The sequence below is a fragment of the Mercenaria mercenaria genome, chromosome 1 (genome assembly GCF_021730395.1).
Source record: "Mercenaria mercenaria strain notata chromosome 1, MADL_Memer_1, whole genome shotgun sequence".
Lineage (NCBI taxonomy): Eukaryota > Metazoa > Mollusca > Bivalvia > Venerida > Veneridae > Mercenaria > Mercenaria mercenaria.
The window spans coordinates 118,278,787-118,295,577 of record NC_069361.1 but is presented as its reverse complement, the minus strand read 5'-3'; the positions used below and the strand labels follow the sequence as shown (position 1 = coordinate 118,295,577).

General features: G+C 37.0%; 1 long non-coding RNA gene across 5 annotated transcripts in view; it reads left to right on the top strand.

Annotated features, from left to right (window-relative positions):
* The first annotated feature begins 801 nt into the window (after nt 1-801).
* The window catches only part of LOC128547943 (uncharacterized), a 58,366-nt gene continuing 42,376 nt past the window's right edge, over nt 802-16,791 (top strand). For all 5 annotated transcript variants that reach the window (XR_008366799.1, XR_008366798.1, XR_008366797.1 and 2 more), the window contains exons 1-2: nt 802-951; nt 10,431-10,626. This is a non-coding gene — a long non-coding RNA (uncharacterized LOC128547943). The remainder of the gene's footprint in view (nt 952-10,430; nt 10,627-16,791) is intronic.

Genomic DNA, 16,791 nt, shown 5'->3' with positions numbered 1-16,791 from the left:
ACATAGGTTTTATATGCAACCTCTTTGACTCGTTTATTTGGGGTTTTAACATTTTAGGGAATTTTTTGCTTTTGATGTTACATATGATTGGTCCATGATAGGTCTTTACTAATGGTTACGCCTAAATATTTGGCAGAATCTTTTGGCATTTTTATGGAGTTATCAACGATAACATACTGATTTATTTTCGGTACAGTGCTTTAGGGTATAGCGGATTTTAGGGTATAGAGGATAGATTGAGAAATTTTATATTTAGACTTGAATTATTGTCTAAATTTTCATATCATTCTTTTACTGGCATGCAAACAGACATTCTGATATACATTTTAGATATTTGCTTGTTGTGTTATTTTTCATATGTCATCAGATGTAAAATAAAGCTATCCCCTATAGACTGAATCAGTGTATATGTTAAAAACGTCAGTGCATGAAAAGTATTTGATAGAAATTTAAAAAGCTGAATGTTTTTGAAAAGAGAATACATTATTATTCTGATTTATAGTAAAGCAATTTTGGAAAGTTTGTAAAGATGTGGATTTTAAACTAATAATGGAAAAAATGACCAAAGCTATACTGTACACCCTAAATCAGCGCATATGTAAACAATGGCATGGAGAGAAAATACACATGAATTTCTATTAAAAGCTGAATGTTTTAAGAAGAATAGATGTTTTCTGTCTGATATACTGAAAAAAAACTATTATTTTCATTTCTTTAAACTGGAATGCAGGAAAAATTAGTTAGCTATCCGCTATACCCTAAAGCACTGTAGTGCACAGTTACTTCCCTTTGACCAAATACGCCATTTGCACCGGTTGTTCTGGAAGAAAAGAACGTTGATTTTTGTGCAGATGTTTTTGTACCAGTATGCAAGTATTTGCTCCTTTAAGGTGTGATAACTTATTTCCAGGTCGCTGAACTTCATGATGTCACATGCCAGAATATACAAATGTAAGAAAGTGATCAGTCATAATAGAATTTGAACTAGTCCAAATAATTGTACTCGAGAGTTGAATATCGTTAATATTTTTTTGACTTGTCGACATCCGCCTCCGAGTACAAACGGCATTATCCTGTTATTTGGTCCGCGGACCAAATAAATTCCACAACTTTTAAATGATATGTTTAGCTTCGGCTTTGTAAAAAAATCATAGTGTATCCATCCGCCATTGTTTCTTGTTTCTTGTTTATCTTCTCCCCCCTACATAGGGGAACCGAACAGGGTTCGTAGATGATTGCGTTAAATTCCACCACCAGAATCACAGTTATATTAAGTCCACCACCCGAATCACCACAGTACACGTGTCGCGATACACACTTTATACAGCTCAGTTTATGGAAGAAGCGCTATTTACTTAAATGAAACCTTTTTGCATGAAAGAGTGTTTGGTACGTTTTGGCCCCCGCCCAGCGCAGGCAGACAGAAGGAATAGCCGTGCTCTGTCCAAACCAAATAGTAATCGCCCACAATGCTTCTCAAGGTCATGATACTCCGCACAACTAGGGGACTTGAGATATCTCCTAACAATAGGCCAACTGTTGACTATAATGGCTAGCTTAGTATTGATGTCTAGCCCTGTAAAGTCGGTTCCTGTAATCTCTCTCCATTGATGTTCAATGTCGCCCAGAATAGTACCCCTAATACCGTCCAATGCGATACATTTCAAAACAAAATGCTCAACAGTTTCTACAGCCTCCCCGCACACTTGGCAAGTAGGATCAATGTCGTATTGATTGAAATTCACTCTGGTTGACTGAAGATAATATGTTCCGGTTAACAGCCGCAACTTAACCTTCAACCGGTATGATTCTCTTGCCGAAAACTCTGGTGCCAGAAGAGGAATTACTTTGCCCGGTGTAAATGTATCATATACTAGGAATTGTAATGTAGAGTACAGGGGTATAAGACTGTCTATGCGCTTAATCCAGTATCGGTTGACAGCACCGTGTATAATAGTTTTCCAACGGCCTCTAGTGGGTGTATCATGGAGAATATCCTCAATCAAACCAAGATCATATAACCACATGAACTTTTGCACTTCTACAAACCAAGATGCACTATTAACTGACTTTATTTGGATCTGCCTCGTTAGGATTTCTTTTTCAGCACTATTGTCATCTTGCATTAATAAAGTATGGAGAAAAATTAGTGCACGAATATGGATTTGCGCTTCAATCGGTAAAATTCCAGTTATGAGATTAATGGAAGGGTTTGCTGTGTTGTCCGGTAACCGAAGGATTTCTTTAACGAATTTTCTTTGAAACAGTTCAAGCTTATTGATCATGCTTTCTGGTGGAAGTAAAAGCTCCAATCCATACAACAATACCGGTACCACGTATGTCTTGTATAGAAGGATCACAGAGGATATGTTGAGTCCCTCGTGCCCTTGATAACCACTTCCAAATAGGCTGTATGCTTTTCTTCTTGCCTTTTTAAGATTTTCGTCAACATTTTCTTTTTGATTGTTCAGTAGAGACTCTGTACGGATAATTCCCAAATGCAGTGCTCTCTTCACTGTAGGAAGCTCTGATCCATTTAATATCAAAGGGAGGTGTGTATTGTTTTTACGCTGAGGATTAACATGTATATGTACACTCTTCTTAGGCTGAAGCAGATACCGTTCCATGTATGCAAACTCAGCTGAGATGTTTAGCAGCCCCTGCACCTCGATCAAAGAATCTGCACACAGGCATATGTCGTCGGCACAAGCGCTAGTAGAACATCTGACACTGCCTATCGAGGATCCAATATTTGCGTCGACCAGCCTATCTAGAAGGGGGTTAACGTAGATCTTGTAGAGATCAGTGCTGAGCACGCCTCCTTGCTTCACGCCTTGATGCACCCGGAATTCCGAAGACACTTGACTCATCCATTTCACTGAGCTGATGCAATTTCTATGAAAACTTTCAATAATAGACCAATGTTTATCAGTAACCCCAATATGAAATAATCTGCGTAGTAAATGTTTATGATCCACCACGTCAAATGCTGATTTGGCATCCAATAGGATAAGGTGCATATCTGCCTTGTTGTCTTTACTTTCTCTATAAAGTTCCTCAATAATAAAAGCAGCATTCAATGGTGATGAGTTTTTTGTAAATCCCCGTTGAAATTTATTTTGATTGAGTTGTATACATTCAGCTATTCTTTTTCGAAGCAGCGCCTCTATTACCTTGCCAATTACTGGCAACACTGTTATCCCGCGATAGTTGGACGACTCGTTGGGTTCACCTTTGTTTTTAAAAATAGGAGTAACAAGACCTTTCTTCAGAGTTGCAGGGAACTGTCCACTTATAAAAACATGGTTAACTACGGAAAGAAGGTAATCTCTTGCAGCTTGTCCACAATTAAGTAAGTGTTCCACTGATAAGTTATAAATGTCTGGGGCTTTGCCCGTATTAAGACTCTTAATTGCACAGTTCAGTTCGTCCAGTGTCACTGGATCAACTTCACGGTTTTGGGTGAGAATTTCAAGGACTCCACACTCCATCTCCACCAGTGCATGGTACAACTCGTCAAAACGATCGTTATCATCCTGTTTCCCCAACTCTTCAAAGAGCTCATGGAACCCTTTCACTATATCCCCTTCCTCATAATGGGAGGTACCTACATACAAATCAGTTATGTATCTGGCGCCTTTCTTCCTTTGACTATTGACGAGTTTATGGAATAATTTGGAATCATACTTTCTATTCTCGTTTATCTTCTGTTTAAATTGAAAGTCCTTATTAGCGATTCCCTGTCTGTATGTTGCTCTAAACAATTTCTTAGTGGATTTTCGTTCAGAGAAAAGTTCGTTATCCCCACGAGGTCTCCCTGCTAACTTCCACCTTCTGTATGCTTCCTTATGATTTGCCATCTTTTCGTGAATTTTCTAAAAAAATCATTGTGTATCCTTCCGCCATTCACTGTTGAGGTCATGTAAGGTCGCGTAGGAATACACATAATAAATTATACATGTGCGGACCAAATACCAGGAGTATACATAGAGAGACGAAAATGTTTTCCAATAGATTCATTCTAATGCCTTTTAAGGGGAAGTATCCCCGGGAAAGGGGTTTTCTTTGGGGGATCATATTTTCAGAAAAGGGGCTTGGTAGTCTTTTGGGGGTGACATTTTTAAAATAATTCGTTAATATAGAAGTTTTCAGGTGCGGACCAAATACCAGGAGTATATATAGCGACGAAGAATTTATTTGGTCCGCGGACCAAATACCAGGAGTATATATATAGAGACGAAAATGTTTTCCAATAGATTCATTCTAATGCTTTTTAAGGGAAGTATCCCCGGGAAAAGGGTTTTCTTTGGGGGATCATATTTTCAGAAAATGGGGCTTGGCAGTCTTTTGGGGTGATATTCTCAAAATGATTCGTTAATATAGAAGTTTTCAGATGCGGACCAAATACCAGGAGTATATATAGCGACGAAGAATTTATTTGGTCCGCGGACCAAATACCAGGAGTATATATAGAGAGACGAAATTGTTTTCCAATAGATTCATTCTAATGCCTTTTAAGGGGAAGTATCCCCGGGAAAAGGGTTTTCTTTGGGGATAATATTTTCAGAAAATGGGGCTTGGCAGTCTTTTGGGGTGACATTCTCAAAATAATTCGTTAATATAGAAGTTTTCAGATGCGGACCAAATACCAGGAGTATATATAGCGACGAAGAATTTATTTGGTCCGCGACCAAATACCAGGAGTATATATAGAGAGACGAAATTGTTTTCCAATAGATTCATTCTAATGCCTTTTAAGGGGAAGTATCCCCGGGAAAAGGGTTTTCTTTGGGGGATCATATTTTCAGAAAATGGGGCTTGGCAGTCTTTTGGGGGTGACATTCTCAAAATAATTCGTTTATAAAGAAGTTTTCAGATGCGGACCAAATACCAGGAGTATATATAGCGACGAGGAATTTATTTGGTCCGCGGACCAAATACCAGGAGTATATATATAGAGACGAAAATGTTTTCCAGTAGATTCATTCTAATGCCTTTTAAAGGGAAGTATCCCCGGGAAAAGGGTTTTCTTTGGGGGAGCATATTTTCAGAAAATTGGGCTTGGTAGTCTTTTGGGGGGTGACATTCTTAAAATAATTCGTTAATATAGAAGTTTTCAGATGCGGACCAAATACCAGGAGTATATATAGCGACGAAGAATTTATTTGGTCCGCGGACCAAATACCAGGAGTATATATAGTGAGGTCAGGCATTCTGCAGACAATGTTTACCCATAATTTTACGTTCAGATCAAAAGATAACCATGTACTTCGAATGAACCCATTAACATAGTTCACAGAGATGTTAATATGCCTTGATTTTGATTGCAAGTTTCAATTGACCGTTAGCTATGGAAGCACGCGATCACAGAAGAAAAATTTACACACAATATGGATGATAATACAAGACATTATTGGAGATGCTAAAAAGTGGCCAAAGCTAATTAGATGACTGTTTTGGTAGATAGGTGTTAAACATTTTGATCGTTTATTATTAGCTGCATTCGTGTATGTCAATGAATGAAATCCAGATATATTTCTAAAGTGGGCCTATCTGACAAATTTGTGCAGGGATGAGAGCGGATATAAACATTTTCGCGATTTATTCCGTCTGTTTGACGAAAAGAAATACAATCTGTATGCATTTAATGTCACAAATAACCGATACGAGTATATTGATTTTTTGTGTGTGTACGTAAACAGTATCTCGGAATAAAGACTTTACTAATTTTGTGCTGGAACTGTTCCTTTAAAACTTGTATATTTCGTTGTTCATTTGCTGGGAAGTAATTTTGGACTTCTAACTGACATGTAAGTAGTTTTCATATTCGGTTACTTTACGGAATAAATAGCATTAGTCTATTGATACAGACTATAGTCACCAGAGGTTAGGGACTATTTTTTCAACACTGTACGGAATAAATAGCATTAGTCTATTGATACAGACTATAGTCACCTGAGGAAGGGACTTTTTTGCAACACTATAGGAACTACTTTTTAGGATGGACTACTTTTTGACCCCAATACGGTGAGAAACACCGATATATAATTTCAAGAAAGTTACATTAATACAAGAAAATAAGACCGGAAAGTTTCTGGTCCGCGGACCAAATAACAGGATAATGCCGTACAAACCAGAAAAGGAAAAGAATGTGATAGCACTGTCCCCTTCTTTATGTAAATAACACCCAACGGAATATGTTGGGCGGGAATTATGTTATAATAAAGCAACGGATCAAAAAAAGAAATACATACATAGAAAGCCTGTAATTTTTCCTTTCCAATGATGTATATATGATCTAGATTCCTTAAAAAAAATTTCAAACTATGGCAGTTAAAAAAATTCAGAGGTTTAAATTGCGTGTACTACATACTGGAAAATGGCCGATACAGGTAAACACATTACTACACGAAGCGTTTTCATTGGTCACGCCTCAGACCGCCATTACATGAAGACGATTGAAATAATAGAGGTTTAAATTTTTTACAACAGAAATTCTTGATAAATATGTCATGTTCTTATGTTTTTTATTTACTATTTATGATTTAAAAGAACAGGTAAGCTGTTACACAGTGTATAGACTCTCTGTACGCCCAACCGGAAGTCGCCAAAAACTAGGCATTCAGAAATCAAAACACAAATTTTTGCTGTCGCGGATGGCTTGGATTTTCATTGTTTATTTCGTTAATATCGCATAAAGTAAGTGTATTTTTAATCTACCTATTGTTTAAGAGCTACTGTTTACGTAGATACCAAACACGCCTATTAAAACTCTTAATATACTTCATTTCAAGTCAAATCACGTGTGGGTATTTGTTCGATTTTGTAATGAAACTATCAGTTCTTTGAAATACATGTATCTTGAGCTTTTGCAAAGAATTGAAACCTTTGTTACTTTGTAGATAAATATCTTACGCATCGATAAATACTAGCATGGCTCTATGGTAACGAATGCGTTTTTAGGAAAATGTGTTTTTCTGAGACATATATGCCGATTACATTACTGGCCCACTAATCGCAATTTCTAAAATCCGGACTGAACGCTTAGTCGAAAAACTGTACGCCTATTCAAAACTTCTTTTCATTCATATATTTCCATAATTTGACTTTGTTTTATGACAACCGACAGTTAAAAAGTAATAGTTATAATTCTTTCGTTTTCGTAACAGTCACGGACCAGTTTATATGTTATTATTGCAGTTTCGAATCCATATTTGTACAGTGTTTGAAATTATTTTTTGTAATAATGACTAGATTCTTTACACATAAATCACTAACGCATTATTCATATAATCGTTACGTGGCACAGCTCAGTGTTTGATCCATCTCAGAGACTTGTTCGGACTTTATGACGGGGACTTTATCATCATTCACAGAAGAAACAGCTGCCGTCGGCGCGGTTATTGGTAATTTCTGTTTATTTTAATATCCGGCTCCAAATCACCGCTGATATCAGTCAAAATCAAGCAGATCGAAGCTAATATCCAATTCTTTTTCATTTGCATTAATAATTATTGCAGTAATCGCTACAGAATAAGCGGAAAATGACCTGGCTCCTAACGTTTACATCAGTTGTTCTACACGTATAACTAACCACCGTCTTGGAAGATAGATGAGCGGACTCGTTTTGGACACTTTGATTGTACAAAGTTTTCATGTAGACAGCGCGTTTGTCTGTTGGTGGAGCTTAAATTCAAAAAATAATTTCAAGTACAACACCTTCGCCTTGGGTATTTGGGTATAATGGGCAGTCCCTGCATAAAAAGGCTTTGTTTGCACAATGTTTATGTGAAGTTACAGTAAGGTATAAGCAAAAGTAAAAAAAAAAGATTTGACAGAAAAAAGGTTGCCGAAAAATTTAACTTTAACCGAAGCCGGGGCTACTAGAATAGCACCGCTATTCCCCGAATAATCGAGCTAAAAATACAAAGAAAAAAAAAAAAAAAAAGTGTCCTGTCAAGCTGAGCGGAATAAATATATATTTTTCTTGTATGTTAACGGAAACTCGTATACAGATTCTATTTCTTGTCCAAGACAAGGACATCGTTGGTGAAACAGACCAATAAATACTGTTTCACTGTCGCAAGTAAAATACAATACAAAACTTATATTTATAAATTCAGTAAGTACAGTGTATAGAGCCTACAAGCCCAAACACTTCGTCATTTCTTTATTGAATAGGCGTACAGTGTTTTGGCGAATAGTGGAACAGTTTTATATAAAGTTTTGCGACTAGGCGGTCAGTGCATAATTCAGATGCATGTTGAATTAAACAATATTTAAACTATTCAGGATTGTAAATTCATATTTGTAGGTATAAACTCATTTGCATGGATTTATAATTTGACATTCAGAAGCGGTTCTGACACGTATTTCACTCGCAGTTCCTAAATAATGGGCATTTTTAGCCTGAATGCATCGTCTTTTGCTTTGACCTGCTGGGTTTTGGGTGAAAATACGTTTTAATTTCATGTGTTAATGTCTATTTAACGGCAGTTTGTTGCAGAGACATTTATCATACATTGAAAAATATATACAACAAGAATATTTATTTCAAATAGCCACAGAAAAACATAAAAATACTCACTACCGACAGCTTCCAAAAATTTGAAAAACGAAAGTGAACGCCTAGTTATTGGCGACTTCCGTTTGGGCGTACACAGCGTGTTAGGGCTAAAAAAAAATCGTGACTACTGAAAAATCGTAATTTCAATCGACCACAGTTTCCACCACAGTTTTGATTGTTTCTGGTTGAGACCTCTAGGTAGACAACGTAAAATATCAAAATGTAAAATCGGTCTACCCGAGGTCTCATTATTTAGACTAAATTTGAACGTACAGTGAATGTAGCAGTAGGCCTATTTAAACATTGCCCGATCGGGCTTTCGGCATAAAAACTACTATTTCTTGAAAAATAATGAAGATATTTCTTTCAAACTTGGTCCATTTATTAATTATAACATATGACACAAATTGAAATAAACGTATCTTGGTTGCCTTCAGATTTGGTAGACTATCTACCTATCTATCTATCTATAAATCAAAGAGTTATAAAAATAAATAGATCGGCAACTTGAAAGGCAGATAGAGCAAATCTCGCCAACATCCCGCGGCTGCAAACGAGATCTCGTTACCGGAAGTTCTCCACGCGCCATTTTGTATGCGAAAGATATGACACTGTCAGTTATTAATTATCACCATATGACCACGTAAGAAACGTGTATTTTGTGCTTAAGACTATTACATATTAAACAAAATATGTTGTTTTATAAGCTAACATGTATTTTACATGTAGTTTTAAAGGTACAAATTGCAACTCCATGCTCGCTTCACTAAGATAACGCCGAATCACGCTCGGACGCGATATCACGCGAGATTACAGCCAGTTGCCATTCTGTGTATTTTACACTTCTTTGTATAAATACTGCATGACACCCTTGTGAGTATTTTATGCAGGTGCGCGTCAGTGCATAAGAGTTTAAAAGCAGGAATGTACAGGAGAAATAAAGTAATACATAATGTATTTGTGAGAATTTGAGACAAAGCTGATAGTGCTAGTAAAAAGGCGAAATGTACAGTAAAAGGATTAAAAACAGCCTGGTCACTCAGAAGTCCTGGCCCAGCTTGGTTACCCCTTGCCTAAACTGGTCCAGGGTAGGTGCCTGAGCAATGTCAGCCGGCAAAGAATTCCAGAGTTATGATGATGGTAGCCAGATAGAAGGAGAACTTGTAAAAATTACAGGGTGTTTGAATTTGCCGAAATGATAGGGAATGCATATGTCTTGTGAGCCGGGTAGGAGGTAAAATATAAGATGGCATTGGCACTGCAACCAGTCCATGGACAGTCTTGTAAAACATCAGTAGCCTGGCATCATTCCTTCTGTTTGCAAGGGAACGCCACCCCAATTGTTCTAACATGTGTGTGACACTGCTGTAATTTGAGTAGTCACTGGTGACCCATCGAGCGGCCCTGCGTTGGACCATCTCGATTTTATGTATGTTGTGCTGTGTATGTGGACTCCACACTGAGCTACAGTACTCTAGTTGTGGTCTAACAAGGGTTTTGTAGGCAAATTCCCTAATATTTTGCTGTTTGGAGGGAATATTGCGCTTAATGAAGTTAAGTGTTTGACCAGCTGTTGAAGTGACCTGGTTTATGTGTTTGTTCCAGTTTAGATCTGAAGTGATGCTAACACCAAGGTATTTTGCATCACTTACGGTTGCTAGTGTCTGCCCGTGTAATGTGTAAGTGGATTTGTAAGGGTGTTTAGACTTGGAAATATTAATCACTGTGCATTTGGATGGGTTGAATTCCATGTCCCATGTGTTTTCCCATTGTTGTAACCTGATTAAGTCCTCTTGCAGAGTATGTTGTTGTGTAACATTGTTGACTGTGATATCTAATGAATCCTGTGAAACTATATTTTCAGGCAGGTCGTTTATGTATAGCAGAAAGAGAAGAGGGCCGAGGACAGAGCCCTGTGGGACACCAGATGTGACCGGGACCTCATCCGACTTATCACCATTGACTAAGATAGACTGACGGCGACCAATGAGAAATGATTTGACCCACTGTAGTGTGCAGTCCTGGATGCCATGTTGGTGCAGCTTATATAGTAACTTTAGGTGATTAACCTTATCAAATGCCTTTGAGAAGTTGAGGAGTATTAAGTCTGTCTAAAGCCATGTTGATGGTGATAAAGTATGTGGTTGACCTGGAAATGTTCAGTGATGTTTGATGCGACAATGTGCTCCATAACTTTGCAAAGAACACATGTCAGAGAAATGGGTCTATAGTTAGCAGGGTTGATTTTATCACCTTTCTTAAAGAGGGGAGTGACATTCGCCTTGGACCAGTCAGAAGGGATAGTGTCTGTTTCTAGAGATTTTTGGAAAAGTTTGGTGACCAGGGGGGCAATTTGTACACTTTAGTTTTTCAGGACTACCGGTTTTAAGTTATCGGGACCGCAAGCTTTGTCACTCTGTAATGTGGACAAAAGCTTTTGGACACCATTTTCACTGATGGAAATTTCAGGCATTTTGGGGTATTGAGGCTTTGGGGCGTTGCTAAACAGGTATTTGGTTTTCATTAAGCATAGCTGACTTAGTTTTAAGGCATTCTTTGGAGTGAAGATGGACTGGAATTGGCGGTTGAGAACATTTGCCTGGCCCCTGCTATCTGTGATAAGGTTATCATTTTCCGTTAGTGGGACAATGCCTTGGGTGTCCTGTTTAGCATTTTTATACGCCCGTTTGAAAAACGGGACGTATTATGGGAACGCCCCTGGCGGGCGGATGGGCGGGCGGGCGGCGTCCACAGACCTTGTCCGGAGCATATCTTCTACATGCATGGAGGGATTTTGATGAAACTTGGCACAGTTGTTCACCATCATGAGACGGAGTGTCATGCGCAAGAACCAGGTCCCTAGGTCTAAGGTCAAGGTCACACTTAGAGGTCAAAGGATACAAGAATGAAAACTTTGTCCGGAGCATTTCTTCTTCATGCATAGAGGGATTTTGATATAACTTGTCACAAATGTTCACCACCATAAGGCGGAGTGTCATGCGCAAGAACCAGGTCCCTAGGTCTAAGGTCAAGGTCACACTTAGAGGTCAAAGGATACAAGAATGAAAACCTTGTCCGGAGCTTTTCTTCTTCATACATAGAGGGATTTTGATATAACTTGACACAAATGTTCACCACCACGAGACGAAGTGTCATGCGCAAGAACCAGGTCCCTAGGTCTAAGGTTAAGGTCACACTTAGAGGCCAAAGGTCAGATACAAGAATGACTTTATCCGAAGCATTTCTTCTTCATGCATGGAGGGATTTTGATGTAACTTTGCACAATTATACACCATCATGAGAGGAAGTGTCATGCACAGTTCCTTTCTTTAGAATTACTTCCCTTTGTTGTTACTATAAATAGCTTATATTGTAACTTCTTCATTACTAGTCGTAGGGAAAAAACGAGACCACTTTTCTGTAGTACAACATGCATGCTACATCCAATTTTGAGGTGTATTTTGACCAATCTCTACCTGGTAAAGATTTTTGTGTGGACTTACAATTTTTTTGGGGATTTTTTTTTTTTTTTTTTTTTTTTTTTAAGATTAACTTCCTTTAGTTGTTACTATAAATAACTTATATTGTAACTTTTTTATAATTGACCATAGGGAAAAACCAAGACCACTTTTCTGTGGTACAACATAGATGTTACTTTCAAATTTTAGGGTTAGGGTTTTAAGGTCTCTCTACCTGGTAAGGAATTTTTTTTGTGGACTTAGGAAAACAAAAGACTTACAATGATTACTAAACAACCACAAAATTAAAATTCATTTGCAATACAGCAGCTAGAGTAAAGAAATTTGCTGTGACGGGCGTATATTGTGACATTCTGGCACTCTTGTTGATGGTTGAGAAGAGCTTTTTACGGGAGAAGTTTTGACCTGGTTTGGGGTTATTTGGATCACCTGAGTGTGCTTCTAGGACATACTCTAGGTAGTTTGTGTGGGCCTGCTTTATCTCCATTTTGACCTGGTTCCTGAATTTTTTGTACTGATGTTCGACCTTGGGATTGGAGCTGTTTTTCTGTTTTTTGTATAACTTACTTCGTTTTCTGATTTGTCTCTTGATGCCTTGGGTGATCCAGGGAAGAGATGGTTTAGAACCCAATCTCTTAGAGGGAATGAAAAGATTTATTCCTTCATGGATAAGATCTTTAAATTCTGTCCACAGATCTTCAGTGGATTTGGAATGGTAGTCACTAAACATAGAAGGTGACTTAGATTTTACAAACTGTTGGAAATTGACCCAGTTGGCTTTTCGAAATAAGTGTACATTGCAAGGCTTTTGTTTATTAAGACGGGGTTTGACCTCAGAGGTAATTTGGACAATATCATGATCCGAAATACCAGCTACTGACTTTATAGATTTAATAAGGGTAGGGTTGGATGTGAAGAATAAATCTAGAGTGTTATTTAACCTTGTGGGGAAATTTACCATTTGTTGTAATGAGAAATCGTTTACTAAAGATATAAAGTCTTCATAAAGTTTGGGGAGGGAGCAACCAGGCTTGACTGTAGGGATGCTCTCGTCCCATGCTAATTTTGGGAAGTTAAAGTCGCCGGTGATTTATTTCCCCTTTTCAGATTTTTATGACGCATAATTTTTTGAAGTCCAAAAAAGATATGTTCTGATGCTAAGTTTAAACCAAAAAAGGGTTCAATGGCTTTCTAATGCTCTAAATTATTGCGCTAGTACATGAATGTATACATTTTACTGTGCTTTCATTTACAACATTATAGAGAAATGTTATAGGGATTTTTCTAGAGCGGAATAGCAGGGCGCAGCGCCCTGCCCATTTTTAGCGCCGCCCTTCTGCCCGAAATCGCCGCCCTTTTGCCTTTCTTCAGCGCCCCTTTGCCCTTTTAGCACCGCCCCTTTGACCATTAATTAAGTATTTCTAAACGAACTGCCCGTCAATCATCTGTCAAAATACCATCCCAGATATTGTCAATCGATACGAAGTTATGACACCACAGACTATACACAGGTGCTGTGTATTTGCCCGAGGCATGTATGCAGTATCGGTATGCAGACGACGACCGATCGAATCGTAACAAACAACAATTAGATAGGTCAGCAATTAAAGCAAACTGCAAAACAGATTTAAAAAGGAGAAAAAACATCTTAAAACAAAGTCTGCTGCTTATTAAATGCCGATTAATGGCCAGTAATTATCGGCAATTAGCGTGGCACCTCGTGTCAATTTTGTTGTTCACAGTTTGATCTCGGTTGAAGATAACAGTCAATCTTTAATTAGTATCACTGCCTATCAGAATATCTATGATTTAGTTATATTTATTTCATCAAAATACGATTAAATTTCTATGATATTAATTTTGTTTAAAAGAAAATAAACCACTCGATCTTTTACAGAACGTAACGGCAATCTCAGAATTTAGCGTAGACAGTCAGGGCGAAGAGTAGTTTCCGTTTACCAAAATGGCGAAAAATCGTAAACAAAAAGTTATTTTGTTATTAAATTTGTAGTTGGAAAATTGTCTACACCTTTGTATAATATGCACCCACGATTCGGGGTTGGGGAGGAGGGGCGAACTTGCCCTTTCCGAACCAGTTTTTAATTTTTTATCGTTTTACTTCGTCTAGTTTATATTTTAAATATAAATATTATCTTAAATGCTGGACAAATATGTCACGATCAAAATAACATGAAATGAAATTCGAAATAAAACATTGTTTGTAACAGATTTCTGTAATTGATCAGACTGGTACTGTGCGTAATCCGGGTCATACTCGCCTATTCCGAATCATCACAAATGAACTGAAATTGTTTTCTTATTACTATCCACAACAACATAAAACTACCATCTTGAATCGAAAACTGAAGTTATTTTATGTTAGGAATAGAAATAATCGCATTCAAGGCCAATTAAATGACTAAAACGATAGGCATGACATCCTTCTCTGGCATTATTGAAATATGCTTTTTAAAACAGTCATGTGGGCAGTCTTGTCCTTTGTGTGAATAAAATAGTCACATGGTATAAGACCTTTGCCTTTTCCTTTAACATCTGGCCATGGGTAAAAATAATAACATAAATTAATATTTTGGACACATTGAATCGGCATTTTTTCTGCAACCTTTAAACAACATGCAACAGAACAGAACTGAAAATGTGTGTCGGAATAGGCACAATGTATGCCATCTATATTTCCTCTTTAGGCATCTCAATGGTCAAGTTGTTTTTAATATGGAATATATGACTGGAAAGAGCGTAAAATTTCCTTCTTTTTAATCTCCCTTTCGTTTCATTTCGTTAAAAAACTAAAACGCAATCGCTTCTTGAATCTGACATTTTTGTTTACATTCGTCAGATTTCCACATATGAAAAATATAGCATTTGGACAATGTTGCAAATATGGATTATGTAAGAATAACTTGAACTATTACCAGCAATGAATTATTAGTTTAATGCATTAGATATAAAACCAAAACATAGCTTACGATTTTTCTTGACGTATGCGTGACGGCTGCTTTAAAGCTTGGAAATGAGTCAATTTACAGACTGGTTCGGAATAGGCGAGTTCACTGTATCAACGGTACGTTCAGTAATATAAGAATGTATAATGACAGATTTGCACCAGAATTATTAAATTATTCATTAGTATAGGAGAGATCACCGTGACGTCATGCATTAGCACCTGTTCATCTGGTGGTTGGCAAAACAATTGTTTTTTACGTTGTTTATATATGGGATCGGAATTTTTAATTTTTAATAACTTTTTTGTTTATTTAAGGATTTTAAAAATTCAGGAAGTTTTGAAATGCTTACGATTTTCATATTTTCTTATGCAATTATCTTTTTAAAATGAATTACCATTTTAAATGACAAATGATTTTAATAGCGGCGTAGCGATGTTCAAACTTTTTAGAAAAACACTGTAAGTTAAGTTCATAATTAATCCATTTTACTTCGAAATAATAATACTTATAAATGATAAGCATGTTATATAGACAAGCAGGTATTAATGTTTTTCCTGACATTCAGATTCATTGCATATCTTTCTGTAGTACCTTACAATGTAGACATTACAACAAAACCATGGAAATCTACCTTATGATTTTCTTAGACGCAATGTGAAAAATGCACCCTGCCCCTTTTTAGCAGCACCCTGCCCTTTTTAGAGGTCTAGAAAAATCCCTATGTTAGTTTTAAAAAACTTGTTCATACATCTGTGCTAGAAACAGTATAACCCTATTCTCGATATTGACATGGATAAAATCCAGTTTTCCGGTATTAACCACCAATAAACGCCCATTCCCGGTTTTACGATGAGGGGGGTATCGGCCATTACGCTACATGGCGATAGTGTTTAGATTATCCTTTTCTCAAGTTTTAAATGAAGAAAATGAATAAAAAAGTATTGCAGATTATCATTAAACATTGTTGTAAAAAAAAAAGATGTAGCAAAAATATCCTCAAAGTTTACTTTATTTTTGAAATTTTATCTTTTATTCTACACTGCCGCTTGCGTGGCTCGATACCGAAGGTGTGAAATTATTCGCTTTTTTCAAGGTAAACAGATTATTTTTGCAAAAAAATATGTTGCCGAGGTCGTAGAATAATATTTCCATTGTGAGAAAGTAAGACTCTTTTGCGCAAAAACCTGAAAATGTGTTATGTATATCAAAATCTAGGACATGACCTTAATACCCTATAAATCTTTATCTCTATATTTTATGGTCCAAAGCACAATTTATTTGGCATTCATGCACATACGAGTGTCCAAAAACATAATTTTCATCTTGTAATCAAAAATAACAAAAAAGTGGTCGTTGTTGCCCATTTGTAGTCATATAAACAAATAAATCACTCATTCTCACTAAAGTACGACATCCCATGTCTTCTTTATTCCATGACCACAAGCAGGAGCATGGAAGCCCAAACTCACCCATGCTATGCATTAATATCTCATCTTATATTGCTGAAACATTTTGCACATCAAGTGAATAGCTTCTCGTTCTGATTTTTTTGTGACAGAATCTGTTGCAATGAAGGGCTTGGATAAACAACATGTCTTCAATTAGATCGACGTATATTTCATTACACATATTTTCTTACAAATGCTCGTTTGTTACAGCACACGTGCGTTATATTTGCAACTGTATAGCATATTTTGCCAAACAAAATCTTTTTGTATCGACGGATTAGTATTTTGCTCACAGTCAATCATGAATTACTTGTCTTTAAAGACGACACCAT